The sequence below is a fragment of the Megascapheus bottae genome, chromosome 19 (genome assembly GCF_031878675.1).
Source record: "Megascapheus bottae isolate mThoBot1 chromosome 19, mThoBot2.hap1, whole genome shotgun sequence".
In the NCBI taxonomy this organism is placed as follows: domain Eukaryota; kingdom Metazoa; phylum Chordata; class Mammalia; order Rodentia; family Geomyidae; genus Megascapheus; species Megascapheus bottae.
This window is the reverse complement of record NC_143527.1, coordinates 33,441,360-33,467,759: the sequence shown is the minus strand read 5'-3', so window position 1 is coordinate 33,467,759 and position 26,400 is coordinate 33,441,360. Positions and strand designations below refer to the sequence as shown.

The 26,400-nt window shown below is 39.0% G+C and overlaps 1 long non-coding RNA gene across 4 annotated transcripts in view; it reads left to right on the top strand.

Moving 5' to 3' along the window:
* Window positions 1-26,400, top strand: part of LOC150049812 (uncharacterized) — a 107,160-nt gene that overhangs the window by 47,649 nt on the left and 33,111 nt on the right. The gene's annotated exons all lie outside the window — the stretch shown is intronic.

Here is a 26,400-nt window from a genome sequence, read left to right as displayed (position 1 = left end):
AAAAATGTCAAAGCCTAAGAAATCCTAAGAAATAGTGTACACAACTCTTAAAGATTTCATTTAAATTTGGAGCCTGCAATTATAATTTAGTTCATCAGCCTTGTGATGTGGATGAAGACTTTACCCCTGAGCTTGAACCTCTGAGTAATGTTCCTCCCTAGTTCTACACACAAGTGACATCCACACCACAGCATCATTTGCAAAGCTCAGCTTCAGTTTCCAAGGGAAGGGACCACGTTAGAATTCTGGTCAATCATTTTCTGGATCTTTCTCTCCTCCATCTGTTTATGAGCATCCTGCTGTTTTGATTTGACATTATTTTGAAAAGTGACCCATCTTTTAGGCTTTGTCAAGTGTATTTGGTAGGATTTTTATGGAGAGTGGAGATTTTTGTTGCTTATGTTCAGGCGAATTGTTTCTAATCATATTTAATTAAATGATAGTAACAAGTACAACAGCATGGGGGAGTGGGTTTTGAATCAGGACTTGTTCCCTGTTGCTGAATAGAGTGCAGACCAAGGCCTCACACTGTGGATATACTAACAAGTGGCCTTCTATCTAGGGGCATTTAGCTTTGGTCTATATTTCCCAGAGGGTATTGAGAGCCCCAATTTCTCTTAAGTGTTTGAACATCAGGTCAGAGAGAATTTTTGCATCTTTATGACCAAATAAGTAATACCTTATACATCAATGAGCAAGTCTTCTTGTACATATTGTTATATTATTATTATTGCTAGTCGTAGTAGTATAGTCGTATATTGACATTCAGAAATTCAGCCCTTTGGAAATACCGCTTGCCTTCAAACAAATTCAGCTCAAACTCCTTTCAAATATGGTCTGTGTTAGAAACTCTGTGAATCTTTATTCAGGAAATAGAAATATATAAATCAATGAAATCTGCTTATTAAACATGTCTGAGTACAGAGTATCTCCAAGTATATACCTCTATTGAGTTCTTTTTCTAAAAAGATACGTATTATAAACAATGGGAAATATTTGTAGTTAACAATTGTAGTAAAAAATATCTCCCAGTGTAATTTAAGTTGGAAATCAATACTGAATGTACCTGATTGAATTGAAGGTTGGAGATGAAGACTTTTATTGCTCCGGGTGGACTGAAAAATGTTGGTGCCTGCCAGCCTGGGGTCAGTCACAGAATCTCGTCACTATGTGTTTTCATTACTTCTCATATTTTTGTGGCTCCTGGCTACTGCCTGCTCTGCCTAATGATAGGGCCGACCTTGACAGGGAGTGCCCTGTACCTTCCCCATGGCGGCCCTGCTCTGTGCTTGCCCACCCTTTGACATCAGCCTTCAGAGCCCATGAGACAGAAATTTCCATGAAAGAATGAAGGGCTGAGATTTCACTCCCCCCCCACACTCATCTGGCAAGATTCCTAACACTTCTTTTTTTTTCTTCTGTCATTGTATTTGATTTTTAAGGCATTCTCAACTCTACATGCAACTCTGCTCCCTTTTATCTTTTCTCGGCATTGTAACCTTTCCTACAAAGCTTATTTCAAGGGGGAAACCTCTTACAATTCAAATCACTTCCTCCTGCTTCCTGCTAGTCTGTTTGTTTGGAAGAGCAGCTTACAAGATGTCCTTTGAGTGATTGCTTTCAGTGAAATCAAAGCGACCGGGAATACTGAAGACTTTGATAGCTGAATATGTGGTTTATATTACTTAGAGATGCTTCTCGCAGTTGGCTGGATAAGTGGAAAGCAAATCACTAGAGATGAAGAGAGGTGAAGCGTTTGTGTGAGCCTGTTTGCAGAATTCTAAATTAGCAGCAGGGAGGGACTTTGTGGAGGTGGCCCTGTGCTGAGCTCTCAGAAGTGGTCTGGAGTAGATCTGTGACTTAGGAGGTCTTCTGATTCAGGCTGGTGTGTCTACCTCTTGTTGGCATCAGATGTCCCAGGGCTGTAACATGTTGCCCTTTGAGAGTCTTTAACTGCTCACCCTTAGAGAGTGCTAAAATTTCTTTGTGGGAGGGGGGCAGTGTCTTTCTGAAGATTTCCAGGGATTCTTGTTGGAAGGATGGAAGATTCTCTCACCCTCACCAGCTGTCCTCCAGACGCAACCTTACTCCTGTGTCTGCCAGCATTCTGGAGTTAGTGTTCTGGCTCCAGGGAAAAGTGATTAAGTTAGACAATTTTTCGGTACCAATGAATGACTTCTCTTTAGCATGAACACATGTCTCAAAAAGACTATGGTAGCAAAAGTTACCATGTACTCTTGGTGATTAGCTACATGCTTTCCTTGAATTTTCCCCAGTGCTCTCTAAGTGGTGACGATGGAACATAACTAATTGTATTTGGATCCTAAACTGGCTTTTCTTAATGTCCTTTGGAAGAGGTATAGAATAATAGAAAGATAAGCACATTATAATATAAAATATAATAATATAAACACAGAACTATAAGTATGGAATATACTCACTAACCTTTTCACCTTTTCTAAATTTTTGTCAGATTTTCTTTATCATTACTTCCTGAAAATCCAGAATAACAACTATGTATGGAACATTTGGGTTCAATTAGGTAACAAAAAGCAACCGAGAGGGGATATAATCAGGCACATACAAAGGCAAACCCATCAGGATAACAGAAGACATCTCAAGAGAAGCTCAAATATCCAGGAGAACATAGAATAATGAACTTCCAGCACTAAAAGGAAACTTCCCATTGTAGGTAAACAGAACTAATAAGTATGGGTTAATGCAGTCTAATTGAGGAGAACAACAGAACAGTCAATTTTAGAGAACAACAGAACAAGGAGACTTAAATAATGATTTCTAATAGATCACCTGGAACATAGCTGAAAGAGAGCACATGTCTATTATCACAATATTTTTACTCAGAAGAAAGAAGAAATTCTGTAGCTAGTGTCCTACATACAGGAAGGGAAATAGGGAACAGCCTATACTAGGAACAGGAGTCCAGCTTCCTGCTACTTTGTCATTCCAGGTTCAAGTCTCTGAGTGCTGAAGGCAGGTACTTGGTTGGTGAGGTTTTCTCTGGTCTCCCCAGAGGGTACATCATTGTGAACAGCTGTAACTACCCATTTGGGGTTTAGATTTTCCACTACTTCCTTTTCATAGTGAGCTCTCTGCTCCTTATACCAAGTAATGCTTTTCTTCTTAGTGTTTGCCAGTGTGTGGAACTATCACAAAGAATGATTTCACATATAGTCATAAAGCATTGTGACAAATGTTTTTAAACAAGAAGAATACCCCAAAGATACAATTGCCAAGCTTAAAAGCAATCCAGATGGATTTTCTGACTTTTTTCCCCCTGTGCCAACATTTTCTTTATGTTCTTGGGAAATCACTTAGAGATTTTTATATCTATTCACATTTTCATCCTGGACTCAGAAAGTTTCACTATTGTGCCTCAAAGAACGATGTGTGCCGCTATTAAACTTGAACTGATGCAGACATCTCTGAAGATGGAAAAGCATTACCATGCTTGGAGTATTTTCATTTTGTGGTGTGCATACCACACAGTGCAGCTATCCTGAATTCCCATTAGAAAAAGGTGTTGTGCAGCCGTGTTTCGCTGACAGAACCTAAAGGCAAATAGCCTCACCAGCATCATCTCAGCTTATCCTATCCCACTTTGGTAAGCCATTTTGTCCTTACCTTTGTTGTGTATAATCACAAAAGATTGTGATTCATCTGAATTGCCTTTAAGATACAACCCACGAGCTCATTCTCACAAGTACCAGAACACAGCTTTTCATTGTGACGGACTTTCTACATCTTCCAACCTCCCCACTTCTCATTTAACCCATTTCCATGGCAACGTTTTTTGCTCCGATGGCACCTCCAGGATTATTACAATCATCATTGTTATTTCTCCTGATTACGATTGTTGTTCATTGTCATCAATGCCACTTTGATCGTCAGTTTGTCATATTCCTGATCCTAAACACCTGGCCTCTGAGGAATGATGTCTTCTTCAAAGTTGAAAAACAAATTATATTGTAATTCCCAAGAGATTTGTAGTAGTGCAGTTATCCCTATGTGAGGTCTATTTTTACTCTCCCTAAACAAACAAACAAAACATTTCCCATCAAGTCATTGTAATTCTTTCAGATTAAACACAAGTAACTTTGTATAATACCAAGATACATATGCAATAGATGTTGCTGTTGCTGTTTTTATTTTTAAAGTTTGTGTGTGTGTGTGTGTGTGTGTGTGTGCGAGCACGCGCGTGCGCGTGTGTGTGTGCGTGTGCGTGTGTAGGAGAGCAAGGAATAATAGCCAAAGCTTTCTAATTACTAAGAAAACTTTTAATAAAATGTAGGTGGCTGATTATTTATTTGTCTCTTTGAGGTAGTTCCTACGTAGTTGGCGTCAGATTTGAACATTTTTCTTTCTCCTGAGTGCAGGGATTAGGTGTATACTACCATAAGTGGCTAATGCTACTTGTTTAGGGATAATCTCCTCTCACCTCTCTCACTTTCACCTTGTTCTGGAACTGTGGCTTGAACTCAGGGCTTTATGCTCGATCAGTTTTCTTGCTCTTGTCTTTTGTCCTACCATTAGAGGAGCCTCACTTATAGCCTGGCCTTTAAAATTTGTTTTTGCTGATTAATTGGATAAGGAGTCTCATGGCCTTTCCTGACAAGATAATACAGATCTTAGCTTCCTGTGTATCTCTCTGGTATGAACCATTAATGCCCAAATTAGAGACTAAGGTTTTTGTTTTTTTCAGTCCTGGGACTTGAACTAAGGACCTGGCCACTGTCCTTGGGCTTTCTCAAGGTCTTCTCTGTATGTGGTACCAAAGAATCAAACCCCGTGTTTCATACATGCTAGGCAAGTACTCTACCACTAGGCCATACTCCTAGCCCTAGAGACTGAGTTTAAACTGAATCATATCTACTGCTTTTATCACACTTGCTGACAACCTTCTGACCCTCACTGTGGCTGAATGGGGAATAGATTTGTTTTGAGAAAGTTAGAGAAATCTCAGTGCCAGCTGGGACACTGTGTACCTTTTGAGATCTGCGTAAACCCTGCTTGAAACATGACGTGCCAGGTTATGAGAGTGCAGAATACTTGGTTTAGTCTGTAAGTTCTTTCAGCCTTCTTCCTTTGGAGCTTCTCTATCTTGGGGATCTTTTGTTGATACAGGTTACTTCACTTGATTTAGTGTCAATCTGAGGGATGAGTTCACCAGTTCATAGAGCAAACTCTTTATGACAAGGTAGAGTGTCTTTTGTGATTCCTCCCCTTCCTCTTTTTCTCCCTCCCTACTTTCTTTCCTCCTTCCCCTTCTACCTCCCTTCTTGCTTCCCATCCTCCCTTCCACTTTCCTTGCACTTTTGAAGATTTTGAGAATTTCCTGAAAGGGTCAAGGAGAGTCACATCCTAAGAAACGACCTTCTATCAAATAACTACTTGCTTCACCCTTTCTCTCCTTTTCCCCCTCTTTTTCAATTTCTTCATCATATTAAAACGTTTCTTCTTGCCCCATGTAGAGCCGCAGTCCCAGAAAGGCCGTCAGCGTTCTCTACTTGGTTTCAATCTACATGTAGACATATTTCACCAGCTGTACACCAGGTACACAGTGATTTCTCAAAGAGGATAAACATTAAATTCCGTGTTCATTCATATTTATTTTCATAGTACCATGGTCTGCTTCCATTCACTTCCCAAAGCTCAGTTTCACTGTGATCCAGTCATGGGGTATGGTCTCAAGTGTCTCCAGCAACTAGGGGGTGAAGCTGAGAGGATCTGGTAAAGGAGACAGCCTGGGGTGGGAGAACAATGTGATTCAGAAACACCGTACATTTAAAGGGAACACATGTATTTATGAGCAAAAAAATGTTTGTCCAGGGGGGGTGGGAGAGACAATATGACTACATATCCCACCTTTTTCATCTGAAAATTTTATTTTATCATTTTTTTCTTATTTATTGTAAACGTGATGAACAAGGAGGGGGCTGCAGTTATATAAGTAAGGTGATGAGTATATTTCTTTCTTTTTCTTATTTAATTTTGTTGTCACCATGATAAACAGAGGGGTTAAAGTTACATATGTCAGGTAGTGAGTACATATCTTTTTGGACATTGTTAGCCTTTCCTCATTTTCTCCTGGTTTCCCCTTGCCATTCCCCTTCCTCTCAAGTTGTCAGGTTCATTGCTAACAATGTGTTAAGCATCATTGTGGCACTAGTTCATACATGTCCTGATGTTTCAGTGATTCACTTTTTCTTCTGCAGATCAGATAAACATATACACAAGACAAAAACTACAGCAAACAAAACAAAACAAATAAACCCCTCCAAACTAAAAACAAAAACAAAAAAAAAGAAGAGAAAAAAAGGAAAAAGAAATAACTGTAAATAGAACATTATAGAAATCTCTTTCTTCCAATTATTGGAGTTCATTTTGATGTACTTCATTATGTATGGTCATAAATACCTAGAAAGTGAGTTATTGTAATCCTCTGCTAAGGATTTAGTTATTATTACAAATTAGGGAAACCGTGCAACTTACATTTCTTTGGGCCTGGCTTGCTTTGCTTAATACGGTTTTTTTTCCAGGTCTTTCCACTTCTTTACAAATGAGGCAATGTCATCCTTTCTGTTGGAAGCATAGAACTCTACACTGAATACGTGCTATATCTTTTTGATCCATTCATTTACTGAGGGTCATCTGGGTTTGTTCTGTATCTCATTTATGTTAATAATACTGCAATGAACATGGTTGTGCTTGTAGTGTGATTATGTTTGTGGACATTGAGCTGTCTATTTAGTCTTTAGAGGAAACTCCATATAGCTTTCCAGAGTGTTTGAACCAGCTTACATTCCCACCAACAGTGTGATAGTATTTCCTTTTTGCTACATCTACACCAGCACCTGTTATTATTAGATTTCTTGATAATGGGCATTCTAACTGGAGTGAGGTGGAATCTCAATGTTGTTTTGATTTGCATTTCTTTTATGGCCAGTGAGGTTTGTTGAGCATTTTCTCATGTGTCTATTGGCCATTCTTATTTCCTCTTCAGAGAAGTCTCTCTTTAAGTGTTAATGGGGAGATTTATTTTGGGGGGGTTAATTTTTTGAGTTCTAGTTATATTTTTTGCTATGAGGCCTTGTCTTCTATATGGCTAATGAAGATCATCTCCCACTCTGTGGCTTTTCTATTTATCTTGCTGGCTATCTTCTTTGCCATGCAGAAGCTCTGTAGTTTTATGCAATCCTATTTATCCAACATTTCTTTGATTTGTTGTGCTTCTGGGTCTTTATTAAGAAAGTTTCAAGCTATGCCAAGGAGCCCGAGTGTGTTCCTCATTCCTTCCTGTTTTCAAGGTATTTGATTTTACATTGAGGTCTTTGATACATTTGGAATTGATTCTGGTGCCGTCATCCCTCACTTTTATGAAATCCAAAATTTTCTCTAAGATTATCCTCTAAATTGTTATTTACTCTGAAGGATGATATTTTGTTTGGAAACCAGCTATGTGTATAGGGCAGACCTGTTCTTCAGCCTTGTCTATCTTCTTTTGACCTGGAGGCAGGAAGTGCTCTGTGTCAGGTCACTTCTTTTCTTTTCCTCTCTGATCTTGTCCTCACTCACATCCAACCACTGGCTTTCTGCAAGGGAGGGTCCTTCAACGGGCTGTGGGGCCTGAAAACTAACTCTTAGTGATTCTCAGCACCATGTGCGTCTGAGGGTAAAGAAAAAGCAAACACCACCTTGGATTTGGTTGAATGCTGGTTTAAGAGGTGGAGATATTTTTGGCCATAGGTGGCCATCGATGAAGATTTATAGCAGTGATGGTTTGAAGCTGGACTGTAGAAGTAGACAGCCTGAGTTAAGTGATAGGTACTGCCTTCTGGCTGTGACTAGGAATATGGTTTACATTTTTGTGCTTTTATTTTCTAATGTATAAAGCAAAGATTAGAGTCTATCTTGCAATGCTGTTATGAGGATTACATTATGGATACATACACACACACACAAAGAGCTTAGGGAAATATCTAGCACATATAGACATTCAGTGTATGTGAGCTAATTATTTACACTCTTGAAATGCTGACACACATACACACACACACACACATACATTGCTTTTTCTTTACAGAAGATTTAATACAAGCTATTACATTTCCTTTCTTAACTTGGGATCAGACATTTTAGGGCTAACTGTAATTTGAAATGAAGCAAGTCATTCATCTCTGATTCTACATGCAATTATCATTCTGCCCACATCTTTTGTTATTTTTTACCTCAATCAATGTACATGGAAAATTTTGAAATATTGAAATTCTCCTTAAATCTTTTCAGGAGGTAGATGCAATAGAAGGTAGTACGTATGATAAATCAATGAAGTCCACAACAATAGATTCGAAAGAAAGCACATTTGAGGTAGTATTCACTTAAGTGAGTTTTATGTTATTTCAAATGTTTGTTCTCTATATCCCATTTACAGCCTTTTATAAACTACTCTGTCTTGAATAAGTAATAATACATTCAGTAATACTATAGGAATGATTCAGTAAGGAAATCCTAATGCAATAATATGATCTAATTGCATAATTACAAAATGATTGCTGGAGGTAACTGAGAAATCAAATTATTTTCCATTATTTATATAGGATTTCAGAACAGGAATATAATTTGTTTACTTTTCATGTTGCAATTGAGTTGAACAATAAGAAGTCCTAACCAGCTTAACTTTTTTCTGGCTTCAGTTTCTTCTTAAAAAAAATCAATGTTAATAAATTCTTTAATAAAAAAAGAAAAAAATTGATGCAAGGGTCAGGGCTGAGAGTTTGGCCTAGTGGTAGAGTGCTTGCCTAGAATGCCTGGAAACCCAGGTTCAATTCTTCAGCACCACATACATAGAAGAAAAAAAAAACAGTCAGAAATGATGCTGTGGCTTAAGTGATAGAGCTCTACCCTTGAGAAAGCCCAAGGACAGTGCTCAGGCCCTGAGTCCAAGCCCAGAACTGGCAGAAAAAAAAATGATACAAAGGTAATAGAAATGACACAAAACTCATAGAACCATGTGTTTTTAAATAAAATTATGGCATTGGGACATCTTCTGAGTGCATATTTCACTTGATTGTTTATCTAAGGCAACACTTAAATAACAGAAACGACATGGATTCCACATGCATTTTTTTAAAAGCAGTTTAAAAGTCTTTCAGTGGTACTTTGTATCAAATTATAGCATTTTTGTTTTACTGCTTAATTTGTACCTAAAATTAAAGTTACAACCACCAATACTTATATCGCATTTGGAAAGGAGAAATAATTGACCACTTGAGTATAACCATTCATTGAAGAAAAGCAGTGACTATAGTCCTCAATCAATTCGCATTTATAGAATGATATCTATGTGCTACACATATACCACTTTCTGGAGCTATTCTAATGACTTTCATGTCAATGAATTTTTATAAAATACAGTTTAATGGGTTGGGAGTTTGGCCTAGTGGTAGAGTGCTTGCCTAGCATGCACGAAGACCTGGGTTCGATTCCTTGGTACCACATGCATAGAAAAAAGCTGGAAGGGAGGAAGGAAGATGGCGCCAAGACAACAGGGACGCTGCCTAGCTCTCTCTGACAAAAAGAGAGAACCAGGGAGTCCCACGAGCCAACTACCTTAAGAAATCCACAACAACAAACTCAAAAAGCAACAGAAAAGGACTCAAACCAGAAAAGAAATCCAGATAAAGCTCACATCCAACTTTCTCAAAGAATTCGGAACGCCTCTTGCCGCCGGATCCAAGCCATGAAAGCCTCGGAAAGCCTCGGAAAGCCGCGAAAAGCAGCAGCTGGCGCCGGACCAAGCCAGGAAAAGCGACTTGAGCGGGTGCCTGCTCCATGCTGGGAAAGCGGCAGCAGGCGCCTGCTCCACGCTGGGAAAGCGGCAGCAGGCGCCGGCTCCAAGCTACGAAAAGCGGCAGCAGTGGAGGGCGCCAGGCGGGAGCCCAACGGCTGCAGAAACCAGCACAGAACCGGGCCAGCGAACGGCGGAAGCAGCGGAACCCAGACGCGGAACCAGAACAGCAAGCAGTGGAACCCAGACGCAGAACACAGGCGGCGGTGGGGACCCGAGGGGAGTGAAAGACTCCCCACCACCGTGGAGCACCCGCAGACGGACGCAGAGGCATCCCCAAACACATCGGGAAAGCAGAGCAGGTGCCAAGCAATAGAACTTAACTCAGACCCCAACACCCCGCCCGAGAAAGACTGGCGGGAGCAGGGGGGCAAGGAATTTAGAATCCTGTCCCTCCCCTCAACAGCCCCCTCCCTCAGGCCATTGACTGGAGATTGACAGGCAGGCTACCTAAGACCCAGCACCCCACCAAGGGAGGCGGGGCTGTCCCAACTCCCACCCACCCAACGGGCTTAACCCCCAGCCCTCTGACTGGAGACTGACAAGCGGGCAGACCCTAAGACTCAGCACCCCACCAGGGGAGGCGGAGCTGTCCCAGCTCCCACCCACCCACCAGGCTCCTCTCCCAGGCCACTGGATCCGGAGAGTGGAGGGCACTGGGACCCTGACTTACAACAGTGGGTAGGGGGTGCGGGTAAATAGGAGCCAGCATCTGCCCCCCCTCAATTCTTGAGTGGGGCATCCTCCAGCTGGGAATCCTGAGCAAGACAGCACCGAGGGGCCCCCCACAGTCACAGACTCTGACAAAGCAGTGGAAACACAGCAGGGATCTGAAGGGCAGACCAGCAGCCAAGCTCCCCTTCTGAGAATCAAAAAGGTGAGGCTCCGCCCTTGGAGCCCACTTCCTCAGCTGGGCCCCACCCCTGGGAACAGAGGGGTTTCCTGCTGGTCCTGCTGAGAGCCCCTGAAACTCTCAATCCCCAGACCCTTGGCTTAGGGCCGCCCCTGGAAGCAGCACAGGAAAACATCCGCCAACCGCGCTCAGACGGAAGCTCGCACACCCATCCCATGGTCCACTGTGAGGCCACTGGTTGGGCTAAGAGCTAGTCGTGCAGCAACACATAAGTTTTATTCTAATACTTTCCAAACTTTGTACTCAAATACTCTACCTACTTACCCCTGACCTTATACTGCATGGATCTACACTTGATGGCTGTTGAGCAACACTGTATATCTAGGTGTTTAATTATTCTCTAGGCTCAGAGGGACTTAAAGACAATAGAGATTGGATTGAGAGGCTTATTGTTTTGGGTATAATTCACTTATCAGTGGATGTATTAGACTGTCTGTAAGTGCACAAAAAGAAAGAGTGATAACACCAATCAAAACTTGTGAACATCTAGAGTCTGCCAGCTACAGAGGTCTAGGTTGGTTATATCTGAAAAACTATAATCGTGTTTAGTATTAATCTTGCTCCCATTTTCAAATGGGCAGAACAAGAAACTCAAGAAAAGTGTCAAATCAAGAAACAACATCCCCCACCCCTCTCACCCAATGTAAACAGCCAATGGAACAGTCACTGGCAAACCTAGAGGAGAGTCTTCCAAGTGCTGTACAAATGCAATTGATAAACATCATTAATGAAAAATGTGAAAATATAAAGAAAGAGATAAGGGAGGAAGCCATAGCTGAAGAAGAGGAAACCATAAACAAAGTGATAAGTGAAAAAGAAGAAGCCATAAAGGAGGCCATAATAAAGGTTTTTCAAAGAAAGATGGATGAATTCATAGAATCCACAAATAAAAAGGTGACCGAACTCCAGCAAATGTTCAAAGAAAATAAAGCTACTGAGCTAACCACTCAAATGGAAATCAAGGCGCTAAAGAAATCCATACATGCTCTAAAAGAAGAGATGCAAGGCATCAAAAATGAGCAATTAGAAGCAAGGGAGATGAAAAATAAAGTAGATAGCTTTGATAGCAGGTTAGACAATGCAGAGGAGAGAATTTCCGGGCTGAAGATAATTTAGTTATTATAGAGAAAGAACAGAAAATGAGTCAATCCAAATCTAGGAAAAATGAGAGAGTGCTTCAGGAGGTCCAAGATACAATTAGGAAGCCTAATTTAAGGCTAATTGGTATTGAGGAGGGCGTGGAGAAAGAGGTCAATGGTATTAGAAATATACTTCAGGGAATCATCTCAGAGAATTTCCCAAATATCCAGAAGGGCAGGCCAATCCAGATACAAGAAGCTTTTAGAACCCCAAACAGACCTGACCAGAAAAGAACATCCCACCGCCACATCGTATCTGAACTGGATCAATAGAAACCAAAAAAAGGATCCTAAAGGCAGCCAGGGAAAAGGGTTCAGTAACCTATAAAGGAAAACCAATCAGAATAACCCCAGATTTCTCAGCAGAGACCATGCAAGCAAGAAGTGACTGGAAGCATATATGTCATGCCCTTAAGTCAAATAACTACCAACCAAGAATACTGTACCCAGCTAAGCTCTCATTCATAACGGAGGGAACAATAAAAACATTCCATTCCGGGGAAAAGCTGCAACAATATGTCGCAACAAAACCAACACTACAGAGAATTCTGAAAGATGTTCTATACATAGAAAACCAAAATAAATGCAATATAGGGAAAGAAATGGCACCTAAAGAGCATACCACCTAAGGACCACAAGAACTGTCAAGACACAGGCCCTAATAAAAGCTTTTAAAAATGGTAGGAACTAATAAATATCTCTCAATCCTAACTCTCAATATCAATGGATTTAACTCTCCAATTAAACGGCATGGGCCGTCTAGTTGGATCAAAAAGCAAGAGCCATCGTTCTGCTGTCTTCAAGAGACACATCTTACCCCAAAAAACAATCATCTTTTGAAAGTGAGAGGTTGGAATAAACTCTATCAAGCTAATGGCCCCCATAAACAGGCTGGAGTTGCCATCCTCATATCAGATAAAATAGACTTCAAACTAAAATTAGTAAGAAAAGGCAAAGAAGGTTACTACATACTACTAAAGGGATCTTTCCTCCAGGAAGACATAATGATCCTAAATATTTACACACCCAATCCCGGAGCTCCGAACTTCATCAAGCAAACTTTACTTACACTGAAACCATACATAGATCGAAATAAAGTGATTGTCGGGGACTTCAACACACCACTCTCACCTATGGACAGATCAACAAGGCAAAAACTGAACAGAGAAACCTTCGAACTGAACAACTATATAGACCAACTATATCTAACAGACATCTGCAGAATATTCCACCCAGCAACAACACAATATACGTTTTTCTCAGCAGCACACGGAACATTTTCCAAAATAGATCACATCTTAGGCCATAATACAAACCTGGACAGATTCAGAAACACTGAATTTATTCCATGCACACTCTCAGACCACAAAGGCATCAAATTGGAACTGAGCACACATCTCCACCAATGAAAACCCTGTAACTCATGAAGACTGAACAACACATTGTTGATCACCAATGGGTCATCGAAGAGATCAGAACAGAAATCCAACAGTTTATGAAATTGAACAGTAAGGAGCACACAAAAAAACAACTCCTTTGGGACACAGCAAAGGCAGTACTCAGAGGAAAATTTATAGCGCTGAGTGCCTACAAGAAGAAGTTGGAAAAATTGCAAACCAACAAGTTAATATCTCACCTTAAGATCCTGGAAAAAGAGCAACAAACCAACCCTAATCCCAGTAGAAGAAAGCAAATAATTAAAATCAAAGCAGAATTAAATGATTTGGAATCCAAAAAAACTATAGAAAGAATCAACAAAACAAGGTAGTTGGTTCTTTGAAAGAATTAACAAAATTGACAAGCCCTTAGCAAATCTTACCAAAAAAAGAAGAGAGCATATCGAAATAAACAAAATCACAGATGAAAATGGTAATATCACGACAGAAATTACCAAGATCCAGAATATCATGAGGGAATACTTCTCAAACCTTTACGCCAACAAATTTGAGAATCTAGATGAAATGGATGAATTCCTAGCCAATATTAACATACCCACACTGAACCAAGAAGAACTAAGCCAACTCAACAGGCCTATTTCAAGCTCTGAAATAGAAATGGCAATTAGAGAACTTCCACCTAAGAAAAGCCCAGGGCCAGATGGATTCACAGCTGAATTGTAGAAGGTCTTCAAAGCAGAGCTCACACCAATACTCCTCAAGCTCTTCAACGAAATTGAAAATGAAGGTTCCTTACCAAATTCATTCTATGAAGCCAGTATAACCCTCATCCCCAAACCAGACAGAGATTCATCAAAGAAAGAGAACTATAGACCTATCTCTTTGATGAACATCGATGCAAAACTTCTCAACAAAATACTGGCAACCGTCCACAACAACTCATCAAAAAAATTATACTCTATGATCAAACTGGATTCATCACGGGGAGGCAAAGCTGGTTCAACATTCGCAAATCAATTAATATAATTCAACACATCAACAGGAGCAAGGACAAAAATCACATGATTGTCTCAATAGATGCGGAAAAGGCATTTGACAAGATCCAACACCCCTTTATGTTAAAAGCTCTGGAGAAACTAGGAATCCATGGAACATTCCTCAATGTAATAAAGGCTGTGTATGAGAAACCCACTGCAAGTATTACACTTAATGGTGAAAATCTAAAGCCATTCCCTCTAGAATCAGGAATGAGACAAGGATGCCCACTCTCTCCACTCCTCTTTAACATAGTACTAGAATTCCTAGCCAGTGCAATAAGGCAAGAAGCAAACATAAAGGGGATCCAAGTAGGGAAAGAGGAAATAAAACTATCCCTCTTTGCAGATGACATGATTCTGTATTTAAAGAATCCTATAGACTCTACTCCCAAGCTCCTTGAGCGGATTCAAAACTATGGAAGAGTAGCAGGCTATAAAATCAACCCTCAAAAACCAACTGCCTTCCTTTACGCCAACAGTGAGAGGAACGAGGCAATAATCAGGAAAGAAACTCCTTTCACAATAGCCTCAAAAAAAATAAAGTACCTAGGAATTAGCTTAACTAAGAATGTAAAGGACCTTTTTGACGAAAACTTTAAAACCCTAAAAAAGGAAATTAAAGCAGAACTAAGGAAATGGAAAAACCTCCCATGCTCCTGGATTGGAAGAATCAACATTGTGAAAATGACAATCTTGCCAAGAGCTATCTACAAATTCAACGCAATACCCATCAATATCCCAATGTCATTCTTTAAAGAAATAGAAGAGGCAATCCAAAATTTCATATGGAATAATAAAAGACCCCATATAGCAAAAATACTTCTTAGCAGAAAGAACAGCGCCGGAGAAATTTCAATTCCAAACTTTAGACTCTATTACAGAGCTATAATTCTCAAAACAGCTTGGTACTGGCACAGGAACAGGCCTGAAGACCAATGGAATAGAACTGAGGACCCAGATATTAAACCACAGACCTATAGTCACCTGCTCTTTGACAAGGGAGCCAAAAAATAGAATGGAAGAAAGATAGCCTCTTCAACACGTTGTGCTGGCAGAACTGGTTAAGCACCTGCAGAAAACTAAAGTTGGATCCTTCTTTGTCACCCTGCACTAGAATTAACTCCAAATGGGTCAAAGACCTGGAGGTAAAAGCTGACACACTGAAAACTTTACAGGAAGGAATAGGAGATACACTAGGCCTCCTTGGGCACAGGTCAAAACTTTCTTAATAAGGACCAAGAATCACAACAAATCAGAGAAAGGCTGGATAAGTGGGACTGCATTAAACTGCAGAGCTTTTGTATGGCAAAGGACATAGCTAGTAAATTAATTAGGAAGCCTACAGAGTGGGAGAAGATCTTCACCAACCAAACAATGGACAAAGGCCTCATATCTAAAATATATCAACAACTCAAAAAATTGAATCACTCCAAAACTAACCTGCAAAGTAACAATCATCCCATTAAAAATGGGCCAAAGACTTAAAGAGAGTCTTCTCTGAAGAAGAAACAAAAATGGCCTATAGACACATGAAGAAATGCTCAACATCTCTGGTCATAAAAGAAATGCAAATCAAAACAACTCTAAGATTCCACCTCACTCCAGTTAGAATGGCCAGGATCAGGAAAACAAATAATAACAGATGCTGGAGGGGATGTGGCCAGGAGGGATCACTACTACACTGTTGGTGGGAGTGCAAACTTGTTCAACCACTATTGAAAGCAGTGTGGCAGTGCCTCAAAAGGCTAAACATAGAACTCCCCTATGACCCAGCAATTCCACTACTTGGCATTTACCCAACCATCCAGAAACAAGGGCATACTAAACCCACTAGCACAACAATGTTCATTGCAGCACTATTCACCATAGCAAAGATATGGAACCAACCTAGATGTCCCTCAGTTGATGAGTGGATCAACAAGTTGTGGTATTTGTACACAATGGAATTCTATGCTGCTGTCAGAAAGAATGACATAGCCCCATTTGTTAGGAAATGGAAAGACTTAGAAAAAATCATATTAAGTGAAGTAAGCCGGACTCAAAGGAACTTAGGCTCAATGGTTTCCCTCATTCATCATAATCAGTAGAAACCTTGGGCTGTCTTAGCAGACATCTGCAATAGAGCAAAATCTTGATACATAAGGACATATAATGTGAAGCTAATTGAAAGGACCTCCAGGATATTGAAACAAAAGCCATATAATGAATGATTGTTGTCCTTAATGTACTATGTTGTCTCTCATCTCCTTTGCTGTCCCTTGGTTATCTCATGTTGTTATAGTATCTCACTTTGTTATCTGATGTATTGAATTTATTTGTATTTGGATATTTGAAATTTGGTAGGGAAGGGGGGATAACCAAGATGGGTGGGGGGTGTGGGGGGGGAGGGAAATGGGTACCAAGACTTGTGAAAGGGTATGTGAATTAATGCACCTTCTATGTGGCAAATATCATGTAACCCTTTTACTAATTACAATAAAAAAAATAAAAATAAAAAATGAAAAAAAAAAAAAAGAAAAAAGCTGGAAGTTGTGCTGAGGCTCAAGTGGTAGAGCTCTAGCCTTGAGAAAGTCCAAGGACAGGGCTGAGGCCCTGAGCTCAAGTACAGGACTGGCAAAAAAAAAATACAGTATAAGTAACAAGAATTTGTTTTTATTTTAAAAATTATGTTTGATTATCTTTAAGTAGTTGTACAAATGAATTATCATTTAACAAATCAGTTTATAAATACATTGAGTGTTGATTCATATCCTCCCTTTCATCATTCTTCCCCAACCCATCTCAACCCAACCCTTACACCATCAATTCAACCCCTATACTCAATTTTTAAAATTTCATAGGATGTGCATTGAATATGATGGCTGCATTTTCTACCCCCTTCCCGTGTTCATTTACCTTGCCTTTCACCTTTACCTCCCCCTACACTTTCAAGTGTCAGTTTCCTGCTATTGAGCTTTTTTGCTTAAGCCTCTCTTGAGCCACATCTCTACTCCCAGCTTTTTGGTGGTTAACTGGAGATAAGTATCTGATGGACTTTCACACTCCAGTTGACTTAAAAAATTTTTTATTAAAGAATTTATTAACCTTGATTTTTACATCATATTTCAAATGACATGTTTAATAAACAAGTGGTCAAGAAGGGAATTTCTACATACAATCACTGGCACTTAGATTTTAGAACATAATCAAAATTAGGCTGAGGGTTTGTATATCATAGATACATAATAATCTATGTAGTAAAACATTATATCTATAGAGTCGTAAGTTTTTATGTTGTATGTTTCTATGTAGTTGTGTTTATATTTCCAGTACCATATCCATAGCATTGGGTATGCAACTTTTGAGTCCTCGCTCTTGTTTGGATCTAATAGCCACATATTAAGGATACCATGCGCCTTTTGTTCCTTTGGTCTTGACTTGTCTCACTCAACATGATTTGCTCTAGATTCATCCACTTCCTTGCGAATGCAATTATTTTATCTTGTCTGTTGGCTCTGTAGAATTCCATTATATATATATATATATATATATATATATATATATATATATATATATATATATACCACGTTTTCTGTATCCATTCATCTGCAGTAGGGCAACTGGATTGTTTCCATTGCCTGTCTATTGTGAATAGTGCAGAGATGAACATAGCTGAGCAGGTGTCCTTATCATAATACTCCTGGTGGGATTGTAAACTAGTTCAGCCACTCTGGAAAGCAGTGTGGAGGTCTCTTAAAGAACTGAAAATATACCCTCCCTACAATCCCGGCATACCACTTCTGGGCATCTACCCTGAACATCATAACCCAAGATATGATAAGGACACCTGCTCAGCTATGTTTATCTCTGCACTATTCACAGTAACAAGAATTTTTGATAGTAGTTGGCATAGTGATACATGCTTACAAATCTAGCACTTGGGAGGAGGAAAAGGAACCTCTTAATGATGGTGAATGCCAGTGCAAGGATGACAGAACAAGTACATGAATATCCGGATCTCCAGTTCAGACTGGAGTAGAAAAAGTGTTGAATAGATTTTTCTTTTTGTGTTGTCATTGGTGGGGCTTGAACTCTGGGCCTGGGTGCTGTCCCTGTGCTTTTCAGCTCAAGGCTAATGCTCTACCACTTGAGTCACAGCATCACTTCTGGTTTTCTGGTATTTAATTGGAGATAAGAATCTCATAGACTTTTGTGCCTGGGCTGGCTTTGAATCAGGATCCTCACATCTCAGTCTCTCAGTAGCTAGGATTATAGGCATAAGCCACAGGTACCGGCTTGCATAGATTTCTTTAGGCCAGATAATATAGAAAGAAAATAATATAGTAAGAAGAACTAATGGATGAAGGCTTTTGAGGTTAAAGTGATAGATGCAGTAAAAATAATGGAAAAATTTTGTTTCTAATTTTAAAGCAAAAACAAAACACATGCAAAGAAAAACAAAAAGTCAAGCTGAAGTACAAGTTCAAAATAATGTCTTAGGGTATGGGAACAAGCAAGAAGGGATAGTAAACTTTTAAATAGTATGGGCCTAGTAGATTATTATTATTCCCTTCCCTTCCCATCCCTTTCCTTCTTTTTTCTTTCTTCTTTCATATCTTCCTTACTTTTATTCTTCCTTCTCTTGAGGGATTTAAACCCAGAACCTTGTATGTTCTAACTATTTGGCCCATCACTGAGATAATTCTCCAACCTCAACATGTACATTTTTCAAAGGAGAAGGTTGAGATGAAGGCTTAGTGATGGGCTTCATAGAAAGCTTGTGGCAGAAGAAACAGAAGATGTAAAGACCCTGATGGGAGTTGACTTGTTTGAGTCATGTTCAAGTTCATTAGCCAAGTTCAAGACAAGTGTGATGTCTGGGGAGTGGGAGGAACAAGGGGCAACCTTGAGCTGTGAAGACAAAGGATGAGCAGGAACTAATCCAAGTATAAACAGGCTTTAATTCATCTAAAGTCAGATGGAAATCCACCGAAGGCCAGTTTTCTTTCCAAATAAGAGAAAACACAAAAGTATTTCAAACCATGAGAAAAAATGGTTATGTCTTACCACCTAAGAATAGAAGGAGGGTGGCTAATTCAGCAATTCAGTGTCAACATGAAGGATCAGGTTCATTTCTTCTTCCTACTTTGCTTTCCCCAAGAAGGAGGTATGGATCCTAATAGCTGTAAGAGCTAGCATATTGTTTCTTCACACAACAAAGTCCACAGGATAGAAATGTCCATATGTGTGTTTAAAACATCTGTTATTTATTATGGCCTCAAAACTTACCACAACAAAATGCCATGTCTGAAAACAACCAGGATTTTGTTTTCCTCACCATTTTATAAGTTGACATTTAAGTTAGGCTCAAAGAGGCAGGTCTGCTACTGTTCTCTCTGATTCACTCTACCACCTTCAGTCAGTTGAGTAGATCTGGATGGTCAAAGATAGTCTGGCCAGAGCTGCTGTGGCTGGAGAAATGGCCTCAGAACCAGGAGGTGCTGTAACCTGTAGAGTAGACTGGGCTTTTTTTCAGTTTAATTTCCTAAGAAGATGAGAGCTGATGCTATAAGACCTCTTGAGGAATAGACTCAAACATTTTTCAAGGACCCACTTTGATCCTTTCCTATTTGGCAAAGAATGTTAGATAAGAATTGATTTCAACCTAAGATGAGAAGAACAATAAACTATATTTCAAAGATACCCAGATACAAGAATTGTAGAAGTTATTATGTCCATGTTTGCTATAAAATTATCACAACCAGCTTTTAAGAATAGTGACTATTTTCTCAGATAACGATCAAACAAACTTTCCTCAGGCTCTCTCTAAGCCAGTCACTGAGGAGGACAGTGTACCTAAAGTTGGCCTTCTGAAACCATGAGTTCTACATTCATGGAGCCAACTGACCATGGACTATAAAGATTATTTTTAATCATATCCAGCCTAATACCAGTGGCTCACACTTTTAATCTTTGCTATTTACGAAATAGATTGTGGTTCCAGGCCAGCCAGGTAGGAACATCCATGAGGAAAGTCCATGATCTGGAATTAACTAATGAACAAGAAATTGTAGAACTCAGGGACCAGCCCCTGAGTTCAGTACCCAGGATAAGTGCATATGTGCATGCGTGTATACACATAGACACAGACACAGACAGACAGACAGACAGACACACACACACACACACACACACAATCAATCTATACCTATACTAATGTATAGACACTTTCATATCAGTTTTCCCCTAAAAATCTGGGATAACAATGGTTTACCAAACATTTTCATTGTGTGAGATATTATAGGCAATCTAGAGGTAACTTGAAGTATATGGAAGGGTCAGTGTTGGTAGCTTGTGACTGTAATCCTAGCCACTCAGAAAGCTGAGATGAGGTTCAAAGCAGCCCAGATAAGAAAGTCCATCAGACTCTTATCTCTAATAAACACTCCTCCTCTCCCCGCTCAAAGAAAGAATTGAGCTGTGGCTCCAGAAAAGTTTGGGTACAGCATCCAGGCTCAACACCCAAAAATGATAAAAGTATATGGAAGGATAGTATGTAAATGATAGAATTATATGCGAGGATATGTAGATTATAAACAAATATGCCATTTTATATTAATATCTAGGCATTTCCAGATTTTTTTTTTTTGTGTGGGCCATGGAGCCTGAACTTGGCCTGGGCCCTGTCTCTGAGCTCTTCAGCTCAGAGACTCTACGCTTGAGCCAAGCCTCACTTCCCATTTTCTAGGTGTTAACTGGAGATAAGAGTTTCAGTTTCTTTTGTGCCTGGGCTGGCTTTGAACCTTGATTCTCAGATCTCAGCCTCCTGAGTAGCTAGGATTACAGGCGTGAGCCACCTCGACCAGCTGCATTCCCAGATTTTACTATTGCCAGAAATCCTGGAACCAGACCTTGGAGAGGATTGTGGGCTCAATGTGCTCTGAGTGGACTGGCTTGATGAGGGGTGACTTGCTCCGGCTGAGGATCCATATCTTTGATTCCAAAGGTGTCTTTTTGCAAATACATATGCATGTAGGTTGGATATAAAAATAAAGAACATCTCCTAGATTTTACTAAATAAACCAGATTTCTTAATTGAAAAACTCCTTGATCAAGCTAGATGCTGCTGGCTCATGCCTGCAATCTTACCTACTCAGGAGGCTGAGATCTGAGGATTGCAATTTTCAGCCAACCCAGGGAAGAAACCAGTAAAATATTCAAAAATGCCTGAAGTGGGGCTGTGGCTCAAATGGTAGAGCATTTGCCTTGAGGGAAAGAAGCTCAAGGACAGTGTCCAAGCACAGAATTCAAGCCCAGGACTGGAAAACAAAGCAAAACAACATTCACACAAAAACCTTGATCAGACTGTGGAAGACTTCAACATGACTAAAGGCAGGTCACTCATTGGCACATTACTAATAGACTGAGGCAGGATAATTTAGAAGGCCCCACAATATATATTTTCTTGTATCCTGTGTGCCACAGACTCCTACATCTAATTAGATCTCATGCCTCCTTAAATTTACCATTCTGTCATTCTGTTTGCTTCTCTCTTCCTCTCCAGATGATGAAAGCAAACATAGAGAATAAAGCAGGCCTTATGTCCCCAATCACATAGTCCTCTTGAACTCTGAGGCTGGCTTGCTGTATAATGTTGGATGTGGTGATGAGGACTACCCTTCCATCTGCAGAAAGGAGCAATCTTGTTCTCATTCCTCAGCTCAAATTCCATGCTTTGGGCCCAAAGTCCTAATGGTTTTGTTTTGTTTGCTTGTTTGTTGTTATTGTTGTTGCATTTTTCCTAGTATATCCCAATGGAAGAATGTTAGACAAATGTATATTTTCCTCTATGCTTCTGTCCTACGCCATTATTCTGGAAGTAAGTTTTTTTTTTTTTCCAATTTCACTATCAGACCACCAAACATCAAACAATTCAAGTTAGAATTTACTACTATTTATGTCTTTCAATATTTTGAGAGAAAGTTTTCCATACACATTAATTTGTTTATCTCAAATGTAGTTTAAAAGGAGCTTTACATGTATGATCTTTAAGTAAGTGACAAAGTTTTTTAAAAAATTGCTTGAATAGTAGAAAAAATTGGCATGCCTCTTAGAGAAGAAAATGGGTTGTAATAATGAGAGAAGAGAGAGAACATGTAAGATGGATGTAATGATTAGAATTAAAATGACGTCTGACAATTACTTTCAACTTGAACTGAGGTGAAGAAAATCAGGATTACAATACTCCTGTGATTAAACTTTGATGAGATGAAAATGTCATCATTGTTTGATGAGAATTTTTCATTGGAGTTCAAAGAATATGAATGATTTAAGCACTATGTATCAACACCACAGGGCCAAAAAATCTGTAGCAGTAATTCTTAATTCTTCCGTATTGCTGGTCACTAGAGATATCTAAGTTGCTCTCAATCTTTAGTTCAAGTCTTCCCATAATATTGGCCTTTGGAACAATGAGATAAAGCTCAAGTCCTTTGTGATAAGTTTTGACATTGAAATCTTGCAGTAGCTCCATATGGTGAACTATTTCCAGGAGCTATGGGCAGAAATTGAGGCTCATAACTTTTTCTTAAAAAGAAAAAAAATTAGAGACTAGTTTTCTAGAGTAATGGGAGTTTTGCTTTTTATCTGTATCCCTTGCTGAAAAGAATCAAGGTACAGTGAGTTCTTTCATTGTATAGGGAAAGATCTCATTCCCTTCGGCCTGACATTCTGACAATTAAAATTGAAATAAGGATTCAGTTTGTTCAAGACAGTGCGGAGTTCAATTCTCTTTAACTATTACTTGTAATAAAAGATAGTGATAAGAACATACAGATTTAGCACAGGAACTTGTTCTTTCCGAAACTTTTGATGTTAGGGTTGTTACAGTGCCCAGGCTGTTAGAGGCATATACTACAACAGCTAACTGTTCAGGGAATTTTCTCTGTGTAGGGATAATAAATATGCTTAAAGATGTATTCTGCCTATCTATCTAACATCTGTCATCTAGTTTTTCACCTGGATTCAAATTATTGGAGTTTTCCTTATAATTCTGTAGTATAGAACCAAAGTGGTAACAGGTTATTAAACATATTTAATACATACAAAATATTTCTCCCCTTACTGAGGATAGTTAATGGTCTTTATATGCTTTTATTTTCGAAAGCTAATGGCAGCACAATATTGTTGCCATTTGGTATTCTTTTCTTTTTGAATTTTACCAATTTCAATAAGGGTGTTCAAAAATGCCTTCATTTACTGTTTAAAGGCAGCCTTTTAACACTGCAGGATGGTCTAAGGCTAGTGACCAGTCTGTAGCTTAGGTGATTGTGGAATACTATACATAGATTTCCTTGTCAGTATTATTTTTTCACATATTTTTATTGAAATTAATAGACGGGTTACATTATATTCACCAGAAGGTGCATTACTTCACAAACATTGATACCCTTTCTCATGTCTTGGTCCCCATTTCCCTCCCCCACCCCCAGTCAATATTCTTTAAATTAAGCAGCTGATAAACATTTAATATGTTGAAATTTTCTTTAGATTTTGGAACAAAATAGGCACTCAAACTATCTAATAATCAGAATACATGTTAAGGCTTAAGCCAATGAAAGACAACAAGAAATTGTTACAGTAAACAAGTACAGAACTAATATTGAGTGAAAAGGTGAATGCAAAACGAAAGTGATTTCTGTCAGACTACTCACTGAGGAAAGTTTTCTAGGCCATTTAAAGTCCTTTTCAAAAATACTTTGCAAGTTTGGTTGGTTAATCTTTGAGGCATTTAAATACTTGAGTGTTTAAATCTTCTTCCAGAGTTGGTCAATACGATAATAAGAGATTACGTCGGAACAACTGAGAGGTTCCAATGTACTGTATCTTTGTTGATATGAAAAATCAAAGGTTTGGACAAGCAGATAATGGAAGCTGGAACTATTGGAACTTCAAAGCCCCATGATTAGGACACCATTCAGGGTCATTCAGAAGCACAGAGAGCTGTGGACGTACTCTCTGGGTTCCATATATGACAGGGATAAGAGCAATGCCTGCTTCAGAAATCTATTAGGAGGAGAGTAAGTTGTGTCAAGTGAATACTTACTGCAGAAGGTCTCAACAATTGAAAACTATGGCTGTTAATCTTGAAATGTAGAGAATTGTAGTCTAGATGAAATGAAAACTATCCTAGGTATTTTTTCTAAGAAAAATAAAAAGCAATAGTCTGAATATTTGAAGATCAAGGTCTACTACTATTATAGTAGTCCACCCTATTGTCTCTGTCGTCTGCATGCTTTCTGTCTGACTGAGGACTGACTTTGGGGCCTCATGCTATACCACTTGAGTCATGCTCCAGACCTTTTTGCTTTGGTTTCTTTTTTTCTGATTTGGTTTCACACATTTAACAGACTCCATTTAACACAACCCATTCAAGGGGTGTGGCTGGCAGAAAATTAGACTGATAGATGCATGAGAGAATGTTATGTGATTTAAGGTAATTACATGAGGAATTTTGGGATTCATTGTAATACAGGACTTTTTTTTATTTGCTGTTTTGTATAATTCTTCTTGCCAGTTTCCTCATCTTTAGAAATGGTAATGATGGTAATGCCTGCCTAATGAGGTTTGCTGATTAAATTGAGAGTAGTACATATCAATTCTAAGGCTCTCATAAATGATAATTATTGAATCTGCTTATTTTTTCCTTCTAACTTTTGAGCAATGTCTTCAAATCCTCTGCAAAAAGTGGCTTGTACAGGGGAAGAAGAGATATAGTTTGTTCACAGATCAATTTATCCCATATTCTGCTATTTACCCATGTATATATGCATGTATCCATCTTATATTTACTATGCAAATGTTGATAAAAATCAGTCATTTTTTCCCAAAGATTTCTGAACACGTGGAAGTAGAGGAAATCAATTCATGTTTTTTGCTATTCTCAGAAGTTTCTTAAACCCAAATAATGAAGAAGCAGAAAAACTGAAAAACTGGTAAGAATTAATTTAGGTGGCATATTGTTTTGGACATTTTCCAAGTATGACAATCATCTAAAAGCAGACTGACATTTATATCTCTAGCTTTCTATGCTTGTTAAAATACTTTCCTTGCTGAAATATTCATTGAGCTAAATTTCATCTAATATCTGGCCACTGAATAAATATAGAAATGAAAATATGTCTCGTTGCTGACACATTAGGTATACATTTTAAAAATCTAGTTAGTGTTATATTCTTGGTATGCAGGCTCTCTTTTCTTTAGTGTTTGAGTTAATTTTGGCCTCCTTCCTAGATTTATAAGAATTGAAATACTTATCACACACCAATGCATGATATATAACAACTAGATTAAAGCCTGGTGCTTTTCGAAATCTTATAATGATTACAAGATACTAATTATTTTCTTTCTTTTTGAAACTATTACTTTTTGAGCAAATTATCAGACTCTTACTACTTAGGAGTAGACTTAGAAAGAGGGGAGAGGTGGAGAATGAAAATAACAGAGTGTTAGACTTTGTGGAGTTTAGAATTTAGTGGAGGGCACAGATAGCTGCACGATGTAACAAATGACAGGAGAAGTATATTTCTGACTGGATACAGCATCACTCACCTCTCCTCTGATTGGCTGCACACAACATCAACAATTATCTTCAATCCTCCCCTATTGGTCTGTCATCTATCAACACTGAGGAGGGCCTCAAACGAAGAATGCACGGGGAAAACCAGTACTCACTGAGCTTGCATTATCCATCTGGTTCAGCAGAGCCTGCCAAAAGCCCTGAGGATGAATCATCTATCTAGTAACACCAGGCACAGTTGTTGAGATCTGCACTTTTGGATTCACTCTAATGAGCACTGATAATCCCTGGTCCATTTTGCATAGATGTGGACATTCTCAATTACCTCTATGAAAACGTAATTTTCACTGTTTGGATCAGGGCCTACCACAGAGGATTGTCTGCAAGCATTCAATGAAAAGTATATTTGATTTTATGGATTCTTCCACTATTTCATTTGATGTTGATTATACCCAAATATTGTAATCTCCTGTACATTCTGAAGGAAGTTCA